We start from the raw sequence: 10948 nt of genomic DNA, 5'->3' as shown, positions 1-10948 counted from the left end.
GCATTATATTCACAGTGGTTCACTGTGACATACATAGGAAAGATTTTATAAGAATTTTGGCATATAGACACAGGACACTGGTAGTCAAATACCAATAAACTTTGTAAACTTTTGCTGTACATGCAGCGCCTTTCAGCATCGCTTGCCTGTCCCTTTTGAGAATAGTTCTGAACCCTTGTCATGGCTGCAGGCCAATTTCTGAAAAGAAAGAAGCCAAAAGCAGCGTTGCAGCAATGGAAATGCACAGGTGATTGTTTCAGATGTCTGCAAGTCCAGGGAGCTGGAGGCCAGCTGCTGAGCGAAGCCTAGAGACTTTGAGGAGCAGCTATCATCGATGATATAAGTAAGCCCAACTGGCAGCTTTCACAGAGGAGGCTGCTAGCTGGGGAGGGAGAACTGACCGTAAGCTTCCCTCGAGCATGAGCTGTGTCTGGGAGAAAAGCTGTGTGACACTGGTGAAACTGAAGCCACCTGTGGGAAGAGAACCAGACAGAAAAGAGGAGGACCAAGATTTGAGGGAGTGTATTCAGCAAATCAAGAGAGATGGTGTGATTATAATTTCATCTTTCATGAGTGTGATTATAATTTCATCTTTCACGTTGAAGATGGTTAGAAACAATCAATATGCTTCTGTCAGTAAAAACAAGGGTTGGATATTTGTCAGGAAAGGACTATGGTGACAATCTGGCTTTGAGAGCTTGTTCATATGATTGAAAAAACATGTAAACAATGTCTCAGTGAGAGTGAGGCAGTAAGTTTTAGTTCTCAAACTTGGCACTGATATGCTATATTGTGGGGTAGGACTGGGGGGGAGGGCACATGTAAGGAACATCAGTACGTTAAACACATTTTTGCCCCTCTGCCCCTTCCCTTTGCTGGAAATACTTTTAGTGGAGTCTCACATTCCCTGGCTCTTAACTGGTTAGGGAAATTGAAAACGTTTAGCAGTTCCTTGCCCTGAGAAAATGTTCTTTGGGACTTTAACTTCAAGTTAACATTTGTTGCCAGGGATTCCCACCCACCCCCCCACCCCCAAATGTTTGATGGTCACAACAGTTGCAGGAATGGGTTCTACAACTGCCACTGCTCCATCATTCCTCTATAGCTTCCTGGGAATCTGCAGCCTTGGTCTACAGTTAGCTGCTGGGTGAGCGTCTGCGTGTGATGCTCATAGCTAAGACACAGTCACAAAACTGAGACTTCTTGGCTGGTAGCAGATACTCTATTCTTCTGCCTCAGCTTCAAAACTACAGTTCCTGACTGAGATTCTGTCCTTTAGACTTTGGATCACAGTATAATTCAGGTTGGGAGAGACCTCTGGACCTAGTCCAGCCTCCTCCTCAAGCAGGGTCAGCTGTGAGATTAGGCCAGGCTCCTCAGGGCTTTATCTAGTAAGGCCTTGAAAATCTCAAAGGATGGAGACTGCACAACTTCTCTGGACAACCTTTCCAGTGCTTGACTGTCCTCATCACCCTGATGGGCTGGTCTGTAATACACTGCCACATGCTTGTCACTCGTACTGCCATCCATCACAAATGTTCAAGCTGCTCCTTCATGTAAAGACCCCCCAGTCTTCCCTTCTTCCTTCCCTGTCTTTTCTGAGAAGCTTGTATCCATCCATCACAGTGCTCCCACCACATGTGAGCTCTCCCACCATAGCTGTTATTCCAACAGTGCTGTAGTACCAGTCCGAGGAGCTTTAGTTCCTCCTGCTTGTTCCCCTACACTGCTACACGTTTGTTTCTGTACATTTAAGGTGGGTATCTGTTCATCCTTTTTTACTGTTCTTGAGGTCTCTCTTGTTCCCGTCACCCTGCATACTTTGCTCTCAATCCATGTCCACTGCTGCCTCACTTACCTTGGTTATAATTGTCCTCTCTTGTTGTTCCTAGCTGAAAGCCTTTATATGGACACTGCTTTTATCCAGCTTACAAAGTCCCCTTGACATTCAAATCCTGCCTAAAAATTAATTTCTAAACGGATCTGCAGGAAAAGAAGAGGTTGTGAGGACCAGATTGGCATGACAGAAAAGCAGCAGAAAATACATTTGCACCTCTGCAGGGGGGCATGATGGAAACATCTGAGCGAGCCTCAGCTGTGCTGCTGCATCTGCAGAGAAGCACGTAAGACCATGTGGAGACACTCATGCAGGTGCGGAAGAGGATGCTGCTGCCCAGCAGAGCTCGTCAGCTTGGATTTGGCACGTTGCTGATGCTGTTTCTTCTGGGTCCAAAGCAGTCAGGCTCTCAGCTGTGACATAGCTGTACTCCGTGCTCGTGCTGGGTCTGTGGTCATGGAGGAAACGTGATCTTAACAACAGTGTGTCTTCATTCTTGCAAATTTATTTCTAAGTTCAATTTAGTTTATACTCTCTGGGGGGTACGGGCTGCTTTTACTTGACACAATTTTGTACCTTTGGAAAAACGAAAGATAGTCAAAGAACCTTTATTTAAATAATTTTGCCAACAAACTAGTTAAAGGTCCATGCCAAGTTCAGCTGAAGCAAGTTTAGGATTTTCAGCCTGGGCTGCTTTGGAGATCTGGTGAATCAAAAATTAGGAAGTTTTTGAAAGTGAAATCATCCTGTTCACTGCAAAGCTCTCTCTTCCAAATGCTTTGTCTTGCTTATTGCAAAATTACCACCAAGGTCCTATTCGAGTACAAAATTCTTCTAAACGTCATAGGTAATTTGAGGTCAGTTTGTTTAAAACAAGGGTTACGATTTATACAAGGCTAACCTGTGCCTGGAGATAAAATCTCTTCCTCCATAAGTCCTCTTAGTTGAAAGACTTGATTTACTGCTTTTACAGACCTGTTTCTCATACTTTCTTTAAGTAGAGGCTTGTTTTGCTCTCTTTTGCAGGACCTTCCTGCTTCTTTCCCCCTCCCCATTGTCTTTTCATCATATCTGATCTGTAAAAAATAGTATTTCATTTGGCCCACAGTATTTTGTGGAGCCATAGTGAATACAGCTGCATTCAAGAGACAGGTAGTCTTTAAAATGCGGCTCTCATGTTGCAATACAACTTTTTTTGACTGCTTAATTTCTTGCGTAGGTTGAGTCTCCCTATTGCCTTTTCCATAGCTCGTGGAGGGATCAGTTATCTGGACTTGATGCTCCTCACCTATATTAAGCATGTATTTTTAGGAAGTCTGTTCATTTTAGAGGCTTGTTTAACACAGTCTGCAGCATTAGAAAGCAGAAGTTCCCTGCAAATTTTTTGAGAGACGCTTTACCCTTCAAAATTATTTCTGTTTTCCTCTGTTGTTATGGGGAAAACTATGTTCAATTTGTTTCACAGAAAGACTTCAGAGGTAGGTTATTGTTCCCATGCTGAGCTCTCTTGCGCATACAGATTTGTAGTCAATGTAAACAGCGCAGCCCTGTACAGGAATCTTGCATGGAACAACTCCCAGAATATGTCTTCTAGGTATTATCCTCGCAGCCCAACGGGGGAAGTAAAAGCACCAGGAATTACTAAGGCATAGCCTCCCATTTGTGTTGCTGACTCCACAGGATGGAACAATTCCCATAATTCTGTATTGCTTTTTCTCATGTTGGACACAGGCAAAACTCTGCTTTCCTGCAGAGAAAAGGTAAATATGTTTGAAGTTGTATTGCTACATTGAAAAGCAGTATTATTTAAATTCTTTCTGAATATTTACATCTTAAATTTGGTTTTCTAAAGTCCTTCTCTAGGAGCTATTGCTGGAGATTTTCAGGGTGAGAGGAAGAACTGTGAGAATACATAAAGGCTTCATATTTCAAGTAATTAGATAAATGGTAATTGCTATTAGATTAATTATGAAAAATAATTATATAGTGGAAAGGAATACATGTAACAGTCCAACAATAACAAGGAACACTGCCTTGTCTCTTTGAACCAATTTTCCTCCCTTAATTTTCTGTAGTCCTCCCAGTGGTGCACTACTTTTATAAAAGGATGGGATTTGGGAGAGCATACTGAATGGAAATGACAATATCCAATACATGGGAGGGTGAGTATTTAGCCATTGCAGTAAATAAAAAAGAAGGATTACTGACTCCACCATGAAATGAGATTCAGAGATTCTGTGACTCCAAAAATACAATATAGAGAATTGTTCTGTGGATCTTTAGGTGATTCATACTTCTTCCTTTGAAAATTATCTTTGGACACCTATCTAAAGAAGGTTTGCTATAATTGCTTGTTATCTGAGCTTGCAAAGTAAGGTCTCATTTGAAATGACCATCATCTGTTTCATTGAGACACTAAAGACCTTAGCTATTACAGTCCTGCACTAAAATCCATGTTTAAGAGGGTTTGCATTGCAGTTGGCTTAGGAATGTGGAATATTATCATTTTCAATTATCCTAAAAATGCAAATGCTTACAGATAGCAATAAACTTTCAAACTCCTCCCACTTAGGCTGTATGATTTTAGTTCCCCTTTTTACTGTAGACAATATTCTGAATCTTTGAAATGTTTTGCAGCAATTAATTTTGTATTTCTTCTAGGAGATAAATAATAAATCAAAAGATCTTCTCTGTATTTGTTCAGTAAGTTGCTGTTCCATTGTGCTGTTGAAGTCTTCGATGAGATAAAGAATAAAGTATCTGGCACTTTCCTTCCTCAGATGTGGGCAGAGGTCTGTTGCATACTGAAAAGAGGATGCATTTCATAGAGCAATGGTGTTGAACTGTTGATCTCTGGGACCCCTCAGTGTCCAGGGAACTATGTCTATAGAGCTCACCAAAAAAAAGGAAGAAAACAAAACCCTGAGAAAGTCAACCTGATTGTCAGCCAGCTTCAATTCACCCAACAGAGGTTTTTAACTTTGGGCATTTTCCAAACAAAACAAACGTCAAACCAACTGCTGTTGAGTCATGGTTGGAGATGTAGCATTTCCTTCATTCCAACATCACTTTATGATTAATAATTTGTTTAAGTAAATGGTGGTCTGTGAAGAGTATGTCTCTGTCACTTACAAAACATGGTTTCTAATGAAGAGAGAAGAAATAATATTTTGGATGTCTGACAAACTCTGAAAGCTATCTCTTAATGGGGAGAGAAGAATTTTTTTCTAGCAGGATATCCAAAGTTTCTGAACCCTGCCCTGGCAAAAAACTTGCCTTTTATCCTTATGAATTATAAAGGGAGAATAGGGGCGCCTCAGTTTGTCTTCATTTAATTTTATCCCACATGTATAGGGTTACAAGTATGTGGCAGTTAGGCATAAGTGATAGGATTTTATGCTCCAAATGCTGGTAAGAGAGAAGTTTCAGATCACATAGGTTAATGCAGACTTGATTCAAAGACACCTAGTCCAAATCTCCTACACTTTTTGAGCCCCCACCCACCACTGCAGCAGAAGACTATAAATATTAACTATTGCCAGCTGCTCACTCCCCGTAGGGCTGCCTTCCCCTGAAGTTCATCTTTCTGATTCAGTGGGGACCTTTCATTGCCAAGCTGACCCAGGGACTTGTGAAGCCTGAGAAGGCAAAGAACAGTTTATCATCCCTGTGCCCCATTCCCGGCAAGTTTTTTCCTCCTGACTCCAGTAACAGCAGGACACAACCCTAAAATTCTTCTCAGATACAGAAAGAGTGGGCAATGATGTTACAGCATGGCCTTTTCTATTCCTCAGATTTGTGCAATTTATGTTGTTGGGGGGACAGACATTTTTATCTGGCATCTTTATTCTGTTTTTCAAAAAAGATTGATGAAACGATTTTTTTTCCCCCTGGAGTTTAATAAGCTAGAGCTTTCAGAGTTGTGCTCTACTTGCTCCCCTGTTTGTCCTGGCAAAGAGCAAAATTTAAAGCTGAGCCTTTTTTCTGCTGGGTGTTTTTCTTTTCTGCAATAAACACAAAATATGCAGTTGGTGTCATGAGAGCAGTAGGTGCGGGATTCAACTGACGCTTCCCAGAAGAAAGGTCCCCATCTTGCCAGGCTGCTGAGGAGACACGACAATAATTCATTTTGGTGATAACGCAGCAGGAACACAAGTCCAATTGTTTGCTATGTAGGTCAGAATGGGGTATGCTGGCATCTCTGTTTGCAGACTTTACAAAGAAGTCTGGGAATGGGAAGCATGGCAGGAAAAACCTTTTTCTGATACTACTTAAATTGTTCCCCTGGCAGAGGTGGACTATAAACAGTCAAATACTTGCTGTCTAGCTGGCATAGCTGGACACTGTATATGAGGAGGTTTAATTTTTCAGATGAGACAGCTCATTTACTCTTTCCCCAAGATCTGCAATTAAAGTCTGTGTCTGTGTCAAGGAGCAGGCCCTTAGAAATACTCAGTGATGCTGTTTCAGCATGAGTTCCTGACAGCAGTTTATGTTCATGTAGATATTTCATGTACTGAACAGCCAAGGGAAATTGGCAGGTGACTTGGTTAGCTCAGGACTTTTCCTGCAGCCCTGTGCCTTTTAATGTCTGTAATAGTGCTTCAGAAACTTGTTCGCCTGTCAGTTTGGGTTTTGCCTATTCAGTCAACACAGGCTTTGCCAGTTGGCAAGAGATGAAGTTGTTGGGGACATAATTTTGTGTAATGCATTACAACATTTTATTGGACACCCCATTGCACATCATGACGACATATCTTCTTGTGGGAGTCTACCAGCTCTCCCCTGATGTCTCTTCCTTCTAGGAAAGCCTCTGGTCACTGAAGATGAAGAAGCAAGCTTTTATCTCTTTCCCTATGTGAGTGCTCCAAGGGAGGGACCTGGGACTGCTTTTGTTTGGTAGGTTTGGATGGCATCATGCACTCTTCGGAGCATGGCCTGTCTCTGCACGTGCCCATGCAAGCACCTCAGGCTCTAGTTTCCAGGTTTGCCTCTCTGGTCCTCCGTTACCATTATCTACACAAACAGCAGCACTACAGCTAATACTGCTCTATAGCTAGGAGAAGCTGAGGCACATACTGTGCCTTCCTATTTTGGGGAGAGTAGCTCTTTCCCAAATGATGCATCTCCTTGAACCTGACTGTCAGCTTCTTCTCATACCAGTGGGAGAAAGGTGCAATGCCTTACAGCATTGATCGAGTATATGTTATAGCAAACATTACAGCCAAACCCCGTACTTTTTTAGGTTCCACACCACACACATTCAAGGAAAACTTTACTCTCTTTGTCCCATATCTTGAGAGCTGAATAGATTTCTGAAGCAGCGGGAGGCAGTGTTCCAAGATCACATCATGTACGCTTATTTCTTCCTCTGGAAAGAAGGAAATGAATCCTGATAGCTGGACATGATGCTGTCTAATGATCATACTTTTTCTTGGCATGTTTGTTAGCACAATGGGGACTTTTATGAGACTGTTCTCCTCCCTCTATCAGTCCTAACCATTTATAGCAATTCTTTTCTTTGGGGTTCAGTTAATTATCTTATGAAAATCTGTCTCATACAGGAAAGATACCAAATCAGGTGATAATAAATTTGAAATAATGGTATGTGCTATCAAAGATTTTAAGTTGCAACACAATTCAGAATGGAAGTGGGTGGTAACTATGACGTTTTTATTTCAGCCTCAGCATGAGAATTTGATTTACTCTGTTTTTTTATTACTGGTGAGGCTTAATTTAAAAAAAGTCAGGGAAATTCTGTCTACCTGCCTAAAGGTCAGATTTCTCTTCTAGTATGGGCTGAAGCCCTAGCTAGTGTTTGTGTATATATCTGTAGCTTAATGGCTTTCAACAGAAGTCACAAGCTGAGGATCGTCATTGTTCTTATGAATAAAGGCTTAAAGAATAATAAAGGAAGGGGATTTTGTTTTCCGCTATTGCACTCTTACGTGAAATGCATGCAAACACAGAGCAGAACAGCACGTTCTGACACAAGAGAAGCATCTGCATGTAAACGCAACTTGAATTTTCAAAGGGTTCCAATGTCGAACCCCAAATCTTTTCGGTATCTTTGAAAAATTACTGAAAAATCAATTACACAGCAGTTTATGCTGGGAAGAAGAAATGGAGCATGTCTTCTGTTGAAGCATCACGCTGTGATGAATGGCCAGTAGGTTTGATGAACCAGTCATCCCTTCCAGTCCAGTCTTTGTTTCTGTAAATGAGCCAGCATATATCTGGAAGAATGTGAAGTTGTCTGGAAACTTGATCCAACTGATCCAACAAATAGCTCAGTTGATGCTGTGATGAAAGCATAGCTGACTATTTGAAATGTTCAAATAATGGTGATGTTTTTAACTAAACAAGATACTATAACCTTGTTTAACACTGCCACTACTGTTTGTTGCTGAAAGAAGTAGAAAAAAAACGAGTATAGATCATGAGATACACTCTAATCTTTCCATTTAAATATCTGTAACACCAGAATAAGGAGTAGCATGATAGGATGGAAAAACATCTTTTGATAAGACCTTACCACACACACGTTGACTTTCAGGCTTAAGGATTATATTTAGATTTGGATGGTGTAATAATTACTGTTCTATTAGGCTATTTTTATATGCATCCATTGAATGCACTAATTTAAATAAAACTACTTCTAAAAAGTGTTGGGTTTGGTCTGATTCCTGTAACAATTAAGAGAAACAAGGTCCCCCTTGATTTTCTCCATTGGCACTAAGGATGCAGCTGACAAGATGCTCAAAACCCTGCAAAGTTCAAGGCTGGATTTCTCAGTTGCTCATGAAAATTTTCTTTTTCCTCCCTCACAGGACTAAGGCATTTTATACACAGCTGTGTGAAAGCCTCTTGTTGGGCTATAACAGCCTATCCTACTGGTACCATTTTCAGAAACAAGCTCCTGTTTATAATAAGCAAAACATATTGAGATTTGCAAAACCACTCTGTTACAACTCAGGGGGAGTGTAGTGCTTTCCTCCCTAGCAAGGTCAGCTGTTGAATCAAGAGCAAGCTCAAGGCTGTTAAACTATTCATGTGGCTCAGCTGTGACAATAGTCCTGTAAGTCGACTGAAAGCCTTTTTTTAGTGTATTTACCTTGCTGACAGAGGGCAAATTCAATCCCACTTTTTTGGCATAGATAAACAATGGAGGCAGAGTAGGGGAATTTACCCTAAATCATTAAAAGTAAAAATATGTGGATTAAGTTCTGCTGTAGTATAAACCATGCAATTCTAGCGATACCAGGGAGTGACTGTGGCTACATCACTTCACCCTCTAGTGAAAACTCTCAACAGCAAAACAGATACGTGCTGTGGTGGCTCAGCACAGGCTACGACAAGAAAATAATGGAAACTGCTACATTTTCCCGTGTCTTGGGAAAGAAACTCGTGCAGTGCTTTCCTGAGCGAGTTCTGGCTGCAGCTACTCGAAGGCAGCAGCTTTGCACAGCCTTGCAGCTGAGTTTTGCACACCCTTGCAGCTGCGGCTGCCAGCGAGGGAGCTGCCCTCCCCTTGTTTCCTGTTCCTGCATTGCCCTCTTGTGTGGGCACAGGCGTTTGCATGTCCATGCAGCGGTCACCCCTGGAAGAAGGTCCATAACAGTGACCCAGACAAAGCCCCCAGTTGCCCAGCTCCTCTGTTTAACGAGCACAAGGAAGCTACAAGCTTGGTTTTCTTTTGCTTTTATGAGCTCTTACAGCCTGCCAGCAGTAAATATCAGACCAGTTTCTCATAACTTATGTTCTCTTTATGTTTTAATCATAAAAAGACTGATGTGGGCTTTATTCCCAAGGCAATCGCCCCCACCATCGCTGTATCATGCCTCGTGCCCACACAGCATCCCGTGACGCAGAGAGCTTCTCGCAGGGTTGGGCTCAGCAAACCGCACTCCTTGTTGGGAAATCCCCCTGCGTAAGCGAGTCCTTCTTGTGCAATAGGGTGGACCTTGCAGCTTTTCCTTTTCTAGCTGTAGAAGAGGTAATGTGGAAAGCTCTGTCCTCATCCAAAGTGACTTCAGAGCTGGGAGCAATTATTATACTTCAATGCTCGAATAAGCTGCTGCTCTGGTTGGGGAATTTCGAAATGTCTTGTGCTCTATCAGGAAGTTTTAGGGTACGTGCTGTGTCTCACAGAGGCTTTCTCAGCATCCTCCCCCCTGCTGTCCCTCCCCAGGGGACCCCCTGGGCAGCAGCATTCCCCAAATCATCTGAAGTCCCTGGGGATGGGGCAGCTGGCTGCTCTGCTGTCTGTGCGCAGAGAAAATGACTCCCAACTTTCCAATAAGGGGGAGAGGAAACTCTTAAGGTGCGACACTGCTGGGTTTAGCTCCAATTCTGAAACCCTGGGCCGAAGTGCTCCATTTCACCCTGGAAATGGAAATTCTGGCCCAGGTAAGTGAATAACACTGTTAACGTGGAAAGAGCCTGCTTCTCTCCTTTGCCCCTCTCCTCTGCAAAGTCCACAGCGTGTTTCTGTGCTGCTTGGCCCTGTTAGGGCTATAACGCAAAGCACATTTTCTTTTGGTGTAACGCTGGAGGGAGAAGTCCCTTCCTACACAGACAGCATGAAAAGTGTGCTAATTCTGTTTTCTTCCTTTTAAGGCATTTACACAACTTGAAGAAATTTCACTTGTATTTCAAAACCAGTGAGCAAAGGCAGGCGGATGGTTGCTGTCAGCACGTGAGAGTGACTCCGTACTGCAGCGTGTGTATGACAGGGAGGTAGGGATACGCCGAATGGTCAGATACAGCCATGGCTTCCTCTGCAGTCAGGGCCAGAGCATCCTGCAGCCGCTCTGCAGAAGGTGCCTCCCTGGAAATGGAATGCACAGCAGCAGCCCAGGGCAGGCACTGCCCTGCAACCCCCTCTGTTTCTCTGCCTTTTGCTTCACGCTTTTCATGATGGTAAAAGCACACAAGTCAGGGTCTGGGCTGTGTGCTGTCCCCCCCTCCTCTGGCCTGCTCACACCTACCTCTGAACCTTACTCTTCTCTCTCCCTTGTGTTGGGAAAAGCCCTGCATAGGTTTTTTTTTTATTGAGATGGATAATTCCTGCTCTCTGTCTACTTTTTCTCTCACCTGCCAGCTTATTCA

This window comes from Gavia stellata, chromosome 6, assembly GCF_030936135.1.
Source record: "Gavia stellata isolate bGavSte3 chromosome 6, bGavSte3.hap2, whole genome shotgun sequence".
Taxonomy (NCBI): domain Eukaryota; kingdom Metazoa; phylum Chordata; class Aves; order Gaviiformes; family Gaviidae; genus Gavia; species Gavia stellata.
The sequence above is the reverse complement of the archived record's forward strand: the minus strand, read 5'-3'. Positions refer to the sequence as shown.